Source organism: Ovis aries, chromosome 5 (genome assembly GCF_016772045.2).
Source record: "Ovis aries strain OAR_USU_Benz2616 breed Rambouillet chromosome 5, ARS-UI_Ramb_v3.0, whole genome shotgun sequence".
NCBI lineage: Eukaryota > Metazoa > Chordata > Mammalia > Artiodactyla > Bovidae > Ovis > Ovis aries.
Genome location: NC_056058.1, coordinates 51086368 through 51101694, shown reverse-complemented (window position 1 = coordinate 51101694; position 15327 = coordinate 51086368).

The following is a 15327-nucleotide window of genomic DNA, read 5'->3' as shown; positions in this document are numbered from 1 at the left end:
GGCTTCTTCTCAGTTTCCAGTAGGTGCCAAGTTCATTTCTAACAAGGAACTTTCACACATAGCGACCCTCTGCTGGGACTGTTCCACAGACCTTGCCAGGTCTCCAGCCAGCTGACCCCCGGCTCAGGTTTCACCATCTCAGATGGGCCTTGCCTGACGACCCTGCCCGGGTCTCCGCTGCGTCTCCCTCCCAACACCATGGTCATCCTCTCCACAGCAGGGTTCCCGGTGGCTGGCCACATGGTTGCCTTCTACAGCTGGACACTGTTTTCCCCATTGCCCCACAAAGCTCATGAGGACAGGAACCTTTCTGTTTTGCTCACCTGGCACCCAGCAGTGAAGCAGTCAAACGTTTACTAGATGTACAAACAACTGGGTGAACTGAGTGAACTCATTAATCAAAGGAAGGAAGAGCTGCAGGAGAGGAGGAACTGCCCCCTTAGGCTTTCAACTCTGGGAGATAAGCCTTCATTGAGAGCAACGGTATTTTGGTGGAAAAAACTAAGAGGAGACTTCAAGATTATGAGCCCATGCTTTTGGAGACAGTGACCTACAGAAAACTCCAAGTGGCTCATCTGTTCTGATTCCTGTGAACATGAACTTTGCCCTCTAAAGAGGCAGTCCTTGGACAGGACCATGGAACTGCCCAGGATGACTTGCTTCAGGCAAGACTGGGCAGGCAAGCATCCTCAATGCTGTTTGAAATTTACTCCAACTTCACTGAGCTAGAAGCACCTTGAATCCCTAGAGGAACTTTCCTGGGAATGACCCTCAAATATAAGAGCCAAACCTCCAAGTCTGTACCATCCAAACTTAAGGCAGCAGTTCACCTTGCAAAGGGGTGGGTTCAGGCTGCTGCAGCCCCAGAAGTGGGGGGAAATCAAGCCTCAAACACAGCTAGCCTTTGGGGCACATAAGCATACCCCTGAAGGTTTTCTACCCATGCCCCTGAGAACATGTTTATGAAAGGCAGCAGAGGGGTAGGGGTAAGGAGGGGATCATCATTAAAAAGACAACTAGAACCACAGGAGAGGAAATGTCTCTGTTATTACTCCCAGCAGGTCACTATTGTGGAAGAGAAGTAATACCATTTAAAAAGTGCCAAACAGGAAGGGAGGGCAAGGTGGGGGATAAAGGAGGTCAGAGTGCGACAAAAAAAATAAAAAAATTTTAATGTCCTTCTTAAAGCAGAATTGTTCTGCAGGGAGACACCTTCAGAAATTTCCCTCCCTCCATTCTAATGAGATTTTTTCCCCCCTAGCGTACAAATTTTTTTTTCCAGGAAAGGGCAGGTCTTCTCTGCTTTTCTCTCCCTTTCTTTTTGGCTCCCTTACCAGGCCTCTTACACCTTCTGGCTTCCAAGAGCATCCTGAGGATACTTACTAACAGGAAGCCAGGCAAGAAGGGAACTGACACAGTCATGAGGTGACATAAGCCCACTGACAAGCAGCCAATTCAGCCTATTGAAGATGTAACTGAAAAGCCAGCATTTCACTCAAACTAGGTCACCTCCAAGTGCTGTGGGTGTCAGCTGTTCATCACCGACAGAGAACGGAGAAGCCAAGAGGTTAGTGGTTTCCCTGGGGACACACAGAGGCCAAGAGGATAAGGGAGAGACAGAGACCAAGCAGGGCATTTGTGAAAACAGCTAGAGCAGAAGAATGGGAGGGAGACATGCGCAGGCAAGTGGGTCTCTGAAAGCAAGCTGTGGAGATGTCACCTGTGTGGTATCCAGCTTTCATGTTTCATGCATTCCCTTCTTTTTGCTTGCTAATAAGCACTGTCTTCATTCAACAACAAAAGTTCCCCCAGATGAAGTTGTCAGTACCTTAAGGCAAGGACTGTTGCTCTGTTGGTGCCCTCAATTTCACCAAATAACGAGCCATACCCAAAGCCAACATCTAACAGATGCCTGATGACTAGGTGATTGTCAGAAAAAAAAAATATACAGTGAACTGATGCACATATGGGCTCTAGGGTCAGTCAAACTTGGGTCTGACACCTGGCCCCTTTTCTCATTAGCTGTGTCCCCGTGAGTAACTTTTCCAAGCTCTTGATGCTTCCAGCTCCTCATTCGTAAAATAAGGACCACAGTATTGCCCAACTCCTACAGTTCCTGGAGATACTACATATGAAGCCCTGAGTGATGTGCCTGGCATAAAGTAAACATTCAGTAACTGAGTTATCCATGACTATTATTACTACTGCAAATGATGACAAGCACGCCCTGGCTCTGGGTTTCCCTAAGAGTCTCCTCATATGTCTGCCTTCTGCCCTTAAAACCTAAGAAAACACCCATCTATTGGGCACTCAAGCTTCACTGGGCAGACTGAGGATGAGAGTAGCACCAGGTTTTAAATAATTTCCTTTCTGAATAGGTGAAAGACTGGCAAAATAAACTGGTTTTCAGCAAGGCATTTTACATTATCTCTCATCTTACCCTTGTGGGTAAAAACAGAACGTGGACCAGATGATAAGATAATTAAACAATTGCTAACTGGTTGAACATCTACGTGAGCCATTTCTCCCTCAGACTGTGCTCTCTAGAATATGTTTACAGATCATTATTAGGTGTTATCATTATTAGCAGGACAGGGGAGGAGAATTTATGGTCAAAAATATTTAGAAAACTGTGTTTAACAATTCCTTTTATTAGATTTTTTAAATGTACTCATAAGCATCATGAATCTTCAAGAATGGGTCATGGTCTGTAGCCCGATCCCTATGTATTTGATTATAGGGTTCCATTTTTGAGAATCATCCTGTAGTCTAGAATCCTTCAGAATACCCTCTGAGAACTGTTCATTCAAAGGGTACATGACACCAATCAGCAGGAGTGTCCAGGCAGCAAGCTATGGCTCTGTTCTTGAACCTATCTGGTTCAACATCACTAATCTATTGGCATGCTGATCAGATCTGAAGATGACCCTAAGCTGAATAGGGAAGCTGATAGGAGAGATGGTATCATCTGGGTTATGGGCTAACAAGACATGTCAAAGCAATAAATATCAGGTCTGGCATATGTGGTCCAAAAACAATACAAAGCATTCAGGATGGTGGAAAACGGGGCTCAATGTAGTACACGTGTAAATGACTGGGAACTGTTCTGACTATGTAGAGGGAAAACAAGAAGCTAGGTCCTTGGTGAATGTGTCTGAGCTGCTAGATCAAACTTCACCTGAAAGCAGAGCCAACCCCTGGCCCAGCTCTGTTACATTTATCAACAAACTCTAAATAATGAATTTTCTTTTAAAAAATCTGCAACATAAACATTCCAAATGGACTGCACTGTCAAGTACACTGAGGTTTCCAAAGAAGACATACTTTAAAGAAGAAATGAAGTTTAAGTTTCAGGTCAAACCAAGGGGATATGTCTTACCTTTCTGGCTTGTCAGATGACTCCTGGAGCTTAGCTTGTGCATGATACTGGGGGGCCAACCCTAGAAGGACACAGACAAACTAGGAAAATTTGGTAGGATGAACTGGGTGCCTCAAACCATGTTACACAAAGAATTACAGGAAAAAAAAATTTTTTTTAAGAGAGACACACAGAAAAGAGACACAGAGATTTGGGAGGGTCTAGCCTTCCAAACAGAAGATGTGTGAGAGACACAGCATTCCATGAAGTAGGAAGCCAATGCTCCTTAATCTTCTAGAGGGAATAGACACACTTGAAAACCTACTGAAAGCTATGGAAACTCTCTCTAGGAAAATGTACATGCTAACAAAACTCTGTAAATATTTTCAGGGGATTGCTGCTTCCCCACCCACAACTTCCATTACTACCATAGCAGCCCATCCATGGACTTCCTCCATAGAAGACCAAAACCAAGTTAAATCCTCACCAGGATTTGGCATTTCCTATATGATGTCCCCACACCCACCCCTGCCACAAAATGAGAGAGGAGCCTGTGTGCACGCAAAGTCACCTCAGTCATGCGGAACTCTTTGCAGCCTGTGGACTACAGCCCTCCAGGCTCCTCTGTCCTTGTAACTGTCCAGGTCAGAATACTGGAGTGGGTTTCCATGCCCTCCTCCTGGGGCTCGTCCCAATTCTGGGGTCAATCCCACATCTCTTGCATCTCCTGCACTGGCAGATGGGTTCTTTACCACTAGTGCCACCTGAGAAGCCCCAGCGAATGCTATTATAAGGAGGCAAGCATCAGCTCAGTAAAAGATACACAGTCCCCCTCCTGCACTGTTAGTGGGAACGTAAACTGGTACAGCCACTATAGAAAACAGTACGGAGGTTCCTTAAAAAACAAAAATATTGTGCATTTCTCTAATAATGAGCAATGGTGAGCACCTTCCACGTTCATGTTGATATATGGCAGACACCAACACAATATTGTAAAGCAATTATCCTCTAATAAATAATAAGGAAATCCAAACAGTTCATCCTAAAGGAGATCAGTCCTGGGTGTTCATTGAAAGAACTAATGTTGAAGCTGAAACTCTAATACTTTGGCACCTGATGCGAAGAGCTGACTCATTTGAAAAGACCCTGATGCTGAGAAAGATTGAGGGCAGGAGGAGAAGGGGACGACAGAGGATGAGATGGTTGGATGGCATCACGGACTCAATGGACATGGGTTTGGGTGGACTTCGGGAGTTGGTGATGGACAGGGAGGCCTGGTGTGCTTCGGTTCATGGGGTTGCAAAGAGTCGGACACAACTGAGCGACTGAACTGAACTGAAACAATAAATAAATTTAAATAAGAAATTTAAAGAGTTGTCACATGATCCAGAAATCCCACTCCTGGGCATATGTCCAGGGAAAATTCTAATTCAAAAAGATACATGCTACCCCATGTTCACAGCAGCATTATTTACAATAGCCAAGACATGGAAGCAACCTAAATGCCCATCGACAGAGGAATGTAGAAAGACGATGAACCATTACATGAACTATTACTCAGCCATTAAAAAAATGAAATAATGCCATTACGGATGGCATTGAGATTATCATACTAAGTGAAAGAAGTCAGAAAGAGAAACACAAATACTATATGATATCACTTATGTGTGGAATCTAAACTATGACACAAAAGAACTTATTTACAAAACAGAAATGTAGTCACAGGCATAGAAAACAAATTATGGTTACCAAAGGGAAGAGTGGGGGGACAAGCGAGGGAGGAGGGATAAATTAGGAGTTTGGGACTAACAGATAAACACTACTACATATAAAACAGATAAAACAACAAGGCCCTACTGCATAGCTCAGAGAACTATATTTGATATCCTATAATAAACCATAACGGAAAAGAATACAAAAAAGCATAAGTATATGTATGTATAACTGAATCACTTCGCTATATACCAGAAAATAATACTACATTGTAAATCAACTATATTTCAATAAAAAACAAAAACACACAAGCATGGAAACACACAGTCTAAGTTGAGAATCACTGTTTAGAAAAATTAAGCTTTCTTTAAAAAAAAAAAAAGACACAGACTTCTATCATGTCCTGTCATCTAGAAACAGGAAGGGCTGCCTAGCAGGTGGGGGGAGCTTATCTTCACTGGAGAAATGCAAGCAAAACTGGAAGAGCATTTTCAGGGAGGTAGTAAAGAGATTCAATCATCCTGGACTCAGTGAGCCAAAGCCTTTCAGGTGTTTGCTACTTTAAAGGTGGTTTGAGGACCAGGAGCATCACCTGGGAGCTTGTTAGAAATGCAGAATCTCAGGTGACTTGTATGCATGCTGGTGTTTAAGAAGCACTGCTCTAAGGTATCTCAGATTCTCTAAGAGGAGAGAAATAATACTGCAGTCCCTCAGCAGCCTATGCCTCCAGAGATCTGTCCTTCTAGCTTTAAGTAAGTTTGGGTTTTCAGGCTATGAAGCAGGAACCGTTCTCTAAATCTTTTTCCTGTCCTCAACCCACCATCCTCAATCCATTGCTTGAATTATTTCTTTGTCGTCTCAAAAGCTACAGATGGAAAACTAAGGGGAAGAATGGAATCATATCCACTTTGCCTCTAATCCAGGTCCAGAACCTAAAGAATGAAAAAGCAATTTATAACAGGCATTTCAAGATCATCTCCTTTACTAAAAATAAAGGTAGGATTTATTATGTTCTCATATGGGCCATAAGACCTATACAGGTTTTTTAATCCCTTATCGTACTTAGTCTTCATAATTACCAGGTAATGATTATCATTTTTTTCTTTCATTTTACAGATGATGAGTCTGAAGCTCAGAAAGGGTAAGTGACTCGCTCAGCCACACATAGCCAGAAAGAGGGGGAGACAGATCTTGATGCCAGTGTTCAAGTTCTTAACCACGAAGTCACGTACTTTTCGCCTTTAGAGAAAACCTCTGGTCTTCTGTTCTCTTCAACAAGCAGTAAAAGTAGTCCGAGTCTGTCAAGTTCCCATAAAGCTCACCCAAGTTCTCCAGGGATGCAGCCGGGCCACTGGCTGGGCAGCTTCAAACACAGGTGCACCAGGGTCTCAGATCTCAGCCCTCCATTATATTCTGTTCATTACACAGGAAGACTTAGAGGTCATGCTTTCAAATCCTGGCCCCTTCCTCATTATCTGCTCCAGCATCAGAGTCCTCCCAGTCCTGTACTGACTTGCTTTATCTCCTGGCTGATGTCCCATCGCCATTAGATCCCAGGCATTTGAGCAAAGTACACAGCTATCCAGTTCTGGCTGAACAGAACTGACTCGCCGTTTCTCCTCTGTAATTTTGGGCATAGTCTGAGAGGATTTAGAAGGTGTCATTGACTTGGAATTACAGTTCTTTGTTACAGAATGAATTTCCGGACCACGCTGAGGAGGCCAGCATTCCCCCTGGCTCCCACACAAGCAGCTTTGTTCCCCTTCAAAGTGTCCCTCTAATTGCACTGTGAACATTCACTCTGGACTCTGCTGCGTCTCAAGGAGGAACCTTATCAAAGAGAACTCAGACTTCCTCTAGTTCTTAACATCTGTGGCCTTCATTTGGAAATTCATCATGGGCTGCGTATTCTCCCTTTTGCTTATTAAATTTTTTATTTCCTATAGCTACTATACTCTTTCATGCTTTTGCCTTATATGCCCCAACTGGGTCCCTTAACGCAGGGACCACCTTTTAGTTAACTTTGTTCCCATCGCACCAGTCTGGCACACCACCTTGCCTGTGTTAGATAGTCAATGACAGCAGAATTGATTAAAAACTAACTGACTGAATTTTACATATTACCAAGCATATCTGTTGCTATGTTCAAAGTGAATTCACTCTTCCAGATACAGAACTTATTTGGAAGAGGGGGGTCACAACGGGGAGAAAACTAAGCATATTGAGTGCCTGAAGCAGATGGGGCCGTGTAAAAAACCCTAACATTATAGTTTCAGCCCTAAAAGAGGTAACAATAAAACTTGCTCCCATGAGGTAAGACTAAGCTACTAATCCCCCTGGTACAGCTGGAAACACAAAAGTTTCTTGAAGTTCAAGGATCCCAGCCCACCTGGTTAGACAATACCCAAGCCAAAACCTTCTTCCTCAGCTGCTCTTGTTAGCACATACTCTGATTTTCAAACTGCTTCAAGAGGATTCTAGGAATTTTAAAATAAAGCAGCCTGAGAAATGGGCCACATAGTATTTTTTTTTTCTTTCTAAAAATAAACAAAAATCCCGCTAGAAAAAGCAGGGTATTTCCTCTAGTAATAAGGGGCGGAGGGGGGTTAAGTAAAGTATTTTAAAACTTATATACGAGGTACTGATTCACGTTTTGAAATATCGTCAGGTTTCTCTCCTGTCTTCAAGAATAACTCTTTCTGGTCTATTTTTCACTCAATGAATAGTTCTGGAGAGCCGACTATGCCCTGTAGCAGTCTACTCTATGCACGGACAAAAACAGACGTGGGCTGCTGGCTATTTTACACTGGGTTCCTTCAGTATTGCAATTCTTCTGCTCTAATTATCAGCCTTTACCCTAGAATCTCTAATCGGGTCAGAGAAACCCCCAGCCCCCAAGGCAAGGCAGAATAATACAGTAACCAAAGCACAGGCCTGGAAAAAAGTTCATGTCTGTGTGACTCTACATGACAACCTCACAGGGAAAATAGGGCTGAAAACACTCCTCATCTTGGAGTACCTGACACTTTTATAAACACTCATTTATATCTACAAATATTTTTTAATTTATAATTTATGTGAACAAATGAGAAACTTCTCTCAAGAAATTCCCATAAGAGCCAACACTTTGAGACATTAGTCCTGATACCTTCATGGGGCACACACCCCAGCCTCGCACAGTTGCACAGGCTGAGTGAGAAGACACCCTGCTTCTACTGCCAGCCATCCCAAGGCTCGGGGACGCCACGTAGCTAGACTGTGGAGGATTCTGGGCACTACGCGTCAATGCGTATCAGTTACCTCTCCTTACTGGTCCCCTCACTCCCCAGGGGTGAGAGTGAACTAAGGACCTCTCTGCCAGGCAGCTAAGGATGCCTCCTCAGGCAGCACCTTTAGCCACAGAGATGTTCTGGGCACAAAGAGCCCACTGGAAATCATGGTCCTGCTCAGGAATTCATGGAGCTTTTAGCCCAGGGCTACTGCACTGTTCCTTCCACAGTATTTTCAGGACCAGCCATCACCCTGGGGGCTATGAGGCATGGCAGGCCTGGCTTCCTGGATCACTACAGAATTGCAAAGAGGCTTTCCAAGTCCCTTGCCTATATGTTTTGCATCAGCCCATGCAATTCTCTCACATCTCACACTGCGAAGTGTTTTCTCCAGTTCTTCTTACACTTCCTACTAAGCTAACAGTGATGTATCTGCTAGCACTTAACAAGAAGGCTTAGTTTTGTTGGTGGTTAGAATAGGAATAAGGAGTCCAGAATGCTGGTGGCTAAAAGACAAGGGAAAAGCCTGTGAAAATAGGACAAAGGAAGGACCCAGGACCAGAGTGAGGACCTCAGGTAGAACAAACAGCACTCCTGGCTAGCCCAGGCCCGGGGGGAGGAGAAAAAACAAAAAGAGGAGCCAAAGGGCCAGGGGCCTCCCTCCCTCCCTCCCTCCCTGTCGCACGCGTGCACTCTCTCTCCCCTCTTCGAGTTTTTTGGGTCGACATGCCCTCATGCTTCGAGGATGTATTTTCCTTTTATTTTCTAAATAAAACTGAGCTGTAACTTGGAGCTGTAACACTGGTCTGTCCAAGAGCTGAGACACGGCCTGTCCAAGGGCTTTAACGTCCATCGCTTCAAATTTTTTTTGTGACCAGGGACAGAACTGAGGAAATTACACACTCCCACGACAGCTAAAAAGCCTCTTGATGAGAGTGAAAAAGTTGGCTTAAAGCTCAACATTCAGTAAACTAACATCATGGCATCTGGTCCCATCACTTCATGGGAAATAGATGGGAAACAGTGGAAACAGTGGCAGACTTTATTTTGGGGGGCTCCAAAATCACTGCAGATGATGATTGCAGCCATGAAATTAAAAGACGCTTACTCCTTAGAAGGAAAGTTATGACCAACCTAGATAGCATATTCAAAAGCAGAGACATTACTTTGCCAACAAAGGTCCATCTAGTCAAGGCTATGGTTTTTCCAGTGGTCATGTATGGATGTGAGAGTTGGACTGTGAAGAAAGATGAGCGCCGAAGAATTAGTGCTTTAAAACTGTGGTGGTGGAGAAGACTCTTGAGAGTCCCTTGGACTGCAAGGAGATCCAACCAGTCCATTCTAGAGGAGATCAGTCCTGGGTGTTCATTGGAAGGACTGATGCTGAGGCTGAAACTCCAATACTTTGGTCACCTCACGTGAAGAGTTGACTCACTAGGAAAAACCCTGATCCTGAGAGGGATTGGGAGCAGAAGGAGAAGGGGACGACAGAGGATGAGATGGTTGGATGGCATCACCGACTCGATGGACATGAGTTTGAGTGAACTCCGGGAGTTGGTGATGGACAGGGAGGCCTGGCGTGCTGCGATTCATGGGGTCGCAGAGAGTCGGACACAACTGAGAGACTGAACTGAACTGAACGACAGTTTAAAAAAAAAGGAGGGGTTTGAGGGGAGATAGTAACTAGAAGTCATATCTTCAGCCCCTATAAAAAATTGTCCTTTTCTTCCTTTGATTTCCTGTCATATGGTCTCATTTCTTTCTACTGCTATGTTTTCCTTCATAATAATAACAAGAGCTAACATTTATCAAGCACCTCACTGATTTCAGATCCTTACATCCAAGCCTCACAACCACCCCTGGACATATATACTACCAGGATCCTAATGTTCTAGATGAGGAAACCTAGCTCACAGCCTTTAAGAATTTTGGCCAAGGTCACACAGCTGCTGCTGCTACTGCTGCTAAGTCGCTTCAGTCGTGTCCGACTCTGTGCAACCCCATAAACAGCAGCTCACCAGGCTCCCTCATCCCTGGGATTCTCCAGGCAATAACACTGGAGTGGGTTGCCATTTCCTTCTCCAATGCATGAAAGTGAAAAGTGAAAGTGAAGTCGCTCAGTCATGTCCGACTCCTAGCAACCCCATGGACTGCAGCCTACCAGGCTCTTCCGTCCATGGAATTTTCCAGGCAAGAGTACTAGAGTGGGGTGCCATTGCCTTCTCCAGGTCACATAGCTAGTAGGTGGTAAAGCCAGAGTTCAAAAACAGATATGTGAATGCAAAGCCCATGTGCTTACCCACCTGAAGAAATGAGAACATCCTATTTCTGTTAAGTGATAGCTGAGCTTTCCTAGGAGCAGGAGAACAAAGCAGCAGTCCACACTCAGACACTAACTCAGATACAGCATCCACCTTTCCTGGACTTCACGTCCCCCTTCACTGCCCCAAAAAGTTATCTGAAGGTGCAAATCAGATCATAAGGTAAAAGCGGCTTGCATTTTAGGAAAATGCTACATAAACCTAAAATGTTAAAATTAACCTAAGAATTAATTTTGGGGAGTATCTGAAATAAGTTTACAATAGTAAGTCTTACTGGTCAGGCATCTATTTTAAATCTCTGCAGGGTTTTTTCAAAATTTTTATTTATTCATTTATTTTTGGCTGCACTGGGTCTTTGTTGCTGTGGACTTATCTCTAGTTGCTGCGAGGAGGGGCTACTTTCTAGCTGTGGTGCAGGCTTCTCACTGCAACAACTTCTCTTGTTGCGGAGCACAAGCTCTAGGGCTTCAGTCATTGGGGCCTGTTAGCTCAGTAGTTGCAGCTCCCAAGCTCTACAGCACAGGCGCAATAGTTATGGCACACGGGCATAGTTGCTCAACAGTATGTGCGATCTTCGTGGATCAGGAATGGAACCCATGTCTCCTTCACTGGCAGGCGGATTCTTTACCACTGAGCCACCAGGAAAGCCCTGTGTGGGTGTTTTAACTACTGAAGCAAAACATGCTCATAACAAGATCAAACGATGCTGAAGCATATAAAGTGATTTTTTTTAAGGGAGAAAATGAGAAAGAAAAGAAGTTTTCCCCATTGGGTTCAGCCTAAGTATTTTTCAAGATTTTTCCAAGAACGTACTAATACAGTATACATACAGATTTATATGCATATACTATTTTGTTTCTCAAAAATCAGGATCATATTCTATATTTTTGAAACTTCTTACTCAATACTGTATTTTTTACATATCTCCACATCAGAAATATTTGTACAGAATTACCTCAGTTTTTTAAATCAACACAACAACATTATACGCATCAACTACAATTTAATCAGTTACTTGAAAAACACTTGGATTATTAGTATTTTAGCCATATACATAAGAACCTTTAGTTGACAGTATGTGTCCCAGTGATCCATCATCTGATTAAGGTTGTGATGTTTGGTATCAGTGCTGAAAGAGAGCATATCTTCAGTCGAATAAAAGATCTAACTTATATATAAAACCATCCCAGCTGCCGAGATCACTAGTTTTTCAACAAACATACAACTAAACACCAAATCATTCATTCCTTCACTCATTTATAAGTACTTCTGGTCTACCAAACTCTATTCTAACCCCAAAAGGTTAAACTAAACAAAAGACCAAGCCTCACTTCCTACACTTGAGGAACTGAGGATTCAGGGGGCAGACACAGTCATCAGTGCATTCTGAATCTTGTTTAAGAGCTAGTCTAGATTAAAGTGAAGGAGCATGTCAGTCTGGAGGAGAGGCAGGTGCCTGAGAACAAACAGCTAAGAGGTGCCTGCAGTAGGAGTTTGCTGCAATTAAGAAAACCACAGTAAGAGATAGGGCAATCTGATTTTACAAGATCTTATAAAAGCACTCAGGGTGTTCAGAGAACTTAGATCATTCAATACAGAGAGCTTCTAGAAGGGAAATGCCAGGAAAGAATGATGGAAAGAGAAATTGAAATTGAGGTTGAAGGGCTTTGACTATAAAGTTAAGAAATTTGGATTGGAGGTTGCCAGAGGGTAAATACCTTTCTAGGGGCATTTTGGATATACCACAATTTCTTTATCCATTCATCTGTAAATGGACTTTTGTGTTGTTTCTGGGTTTTGACCACTACAAATAAAGCTGCTATGAATATTCATATATGAGTCAGCTTGCATCCTTTCTTTTCTCTTGGGTAAATAACTAGGAGCAGAATAGCTAGTTAACAAAGGAGGTGTGTGCTTAACTTTTTCAGAAATTTGCCAAACTATTTTCCAAAGTGGCCATACTATTTAACTTTCCCACCAGGAGTGTAGCAGAGTAGAGTATCCATATCCTTGCCAACACTTAGTATGGTCAGTCTTTCAATTTCCAGCAATTCTAACAGGTACTAGTGTTATCTCATAGCATGCATCAATCAACATATAAATTGTTTTAATTTGTATTTTCCGAATTGATGCTTTTGAACTGTGGCGTTGGAGAAGACTCTTGAGAGTCCCTTGGACTGCAAGGAGATCCAACCAGTCCATTGTAAAGGAGATCAGTCCTGGGTGTTCTTTGGAAGGAATGATGCTAAGGCTGAAACTCCAGGACTTTGGCCACCTCATTCGAAGAGTTGACTCATTGGAAAAGACTTTGATGCTGGGAGGGATTGGGGGCAGGAGGAGAAGGGGACGACCGAAGATGAGATGGCTGGATGGCATCACCGACTCGATGGACGTGAGTTTGAGTGAACTCCGGAAGTTGGTGATGGACAGGGAGGCCTGGCGTGCTGCAGTTCATGGGATGGCAGAGTCATACACAACTGAGCGACTGAACTGAACTGAAGTGAATGACTAATGATGCCAAACATCTTTCCATATGTTTGTTATCCATATTCCTTCTTTGATGGAGTGTCTTTTCATACTATTTCCTCATTTTTCTTTAATTGGGTGGTTTTATTATTCAATTTTAAGAGATCTTTATAAACTCCTTATCAGAATTACACTGTGCAAATATTTTCTCCCAGTCTGTGGCTTTTCATTCTTTTCATTCTCGTAACAGTTTCTTTTGAAGAGCAAAAGTTTTCAGCTTTGATATAGTACAATTTATCCATTTTTTGTTTGATGCATCAGGCTTTTAGTGTCATATCTAAGAAATTTTTGCCTAAGCAAAGATCACAAAGATTTTTCTCCTATGTTTTCTTCTACAAGTATTAGAGTTTAGGCTTTAGATTTGGGCTTATGAGCCATCTCCAGAGGGCATTTTAGACACTTGTGGGGGCATTTTTGCCACATTTCCTTGAAGAAAGGAGCTCAACCAGCAACTGGTGGGCAGGGACGCTCGAGGACTTATAATACACAGGGAACACATACCCCATGCACCATAGGACTCTCCTGCCAAACATTCATGTGGGTAAACTGCTTATAGTCACATGGATATCTATTTAGTTCTTGCCTCAAAATACCAAAAACTTTAAGTAGTTGACTCTCCTTAACTTCTCTTAAATCTAAAGCTTTTCCTTAAAAGTAGCAATTTCATGTCTTCTAGTACATTTGTGCCTGTGTATTTATATATCAAATTATATATTTTATTATAAACTAACTTCCTTTCATCTTTCCTTTTAAATTCAATTATGGCATTAATCTTTTATCTTGTGTGTGCAGCTGGTTATGTTATCATACATTAGCAACACAAAGATATTAAAGACACTGAACTAAGAATCAAAATGACTTCTGTAACAATATCACTTAGATATTAAAATATCACAATTATATAATTAAAGGTTTTAGAAACTTCAACATAAACTAACTATACAAACTTTCTAAAAATGCATTTAAAAAAAGGCTACCTCTTCTACACATAGAGCCTAAGGAAAGGAGGAAATGGAAGCAGGGGAGGAGGAGGAATGGGAACCAACAGCATCACAGGATGGGTAGGAGCCTTGCACAGACAATGACAAGACTGTGCTACACACAGAGAGATAAACTTCATTCAGTGTCCTACCCTTGAGGACCAGCCAAAACACAAAGTAACATTTAAAAACATTAAGTTGCCCAGGGAACCCTGCCTATCCTAAGACTCATTCATAGTTACACACCTAAGAAGATGAAAGATGCAGATGGCCTGATAGTTGGCAAAGGAGAGCTGGGTATTGCTCCTGCCACATTTCCAGTATCACCACAAAGGGCAGGGTCCCAAACCACTAACATGGGCCCTGATTCTGGAGTGAAGGTCCTCAGACACAGTGTATAGAGGACTATAAAACTGCTAAAGAGATACAGATATGCGCCAGGAGGTAGGTAGAAAGGAAAGAAACTTGCTCAAGTACAGGATAAAGCAAAAGTGTCCATTCAGCACTTCAACACTGGACTAGAATCCTAGCCAGGGGCATAAAGCCAGAAAAATAAATAAAAAGCATTAAATTGGAAAAGAACAAATAAACTGTAACTTGTAAGCAACCTGACTGTATATGTAGAAAATCCTAAGGAACCTACCAAAGAATTACTAATCAGTTCAGTTCAGTCGCTCAGTCGTGTCCGACTCTTTGCGACCCCATGAATCACAGCACGCCAGGCCTCCCTGTCTATCACCAACTCCTGGAGTTCACTCAGATTCCTGTCCATCGAGTCAGTGATGCCATCCACCCATCTCATCCTGTCGTCCCCTTCTCCTCCTGCCCCCAATCCCTCCCAGCATCAAAGTCTTTTCCAATGAGTCAACTATTCGAATGAGGTGGCCAAAGTACTGAAGTTTCAGCTTTAGCATCATTCCTTCCAAAGAACACCCAGGGCTGATCTCCTTTAGAATGGACTGGTTGGATCTCCTTGCAGTCCAAGGGACCCTCAAGAGTCTTCTCCAACACCACAGTTCAAAAGCATCAATTCTTCAGTGCTCAGCTTTCTTCACAGTCCAACTCTCACATCCATACATGACTACTGGAAAAACCATAGCCAATTAGTACTAATAAGTAAATATAGCAAAATTACAGGATAGAAAATCAAAATAGTTAAT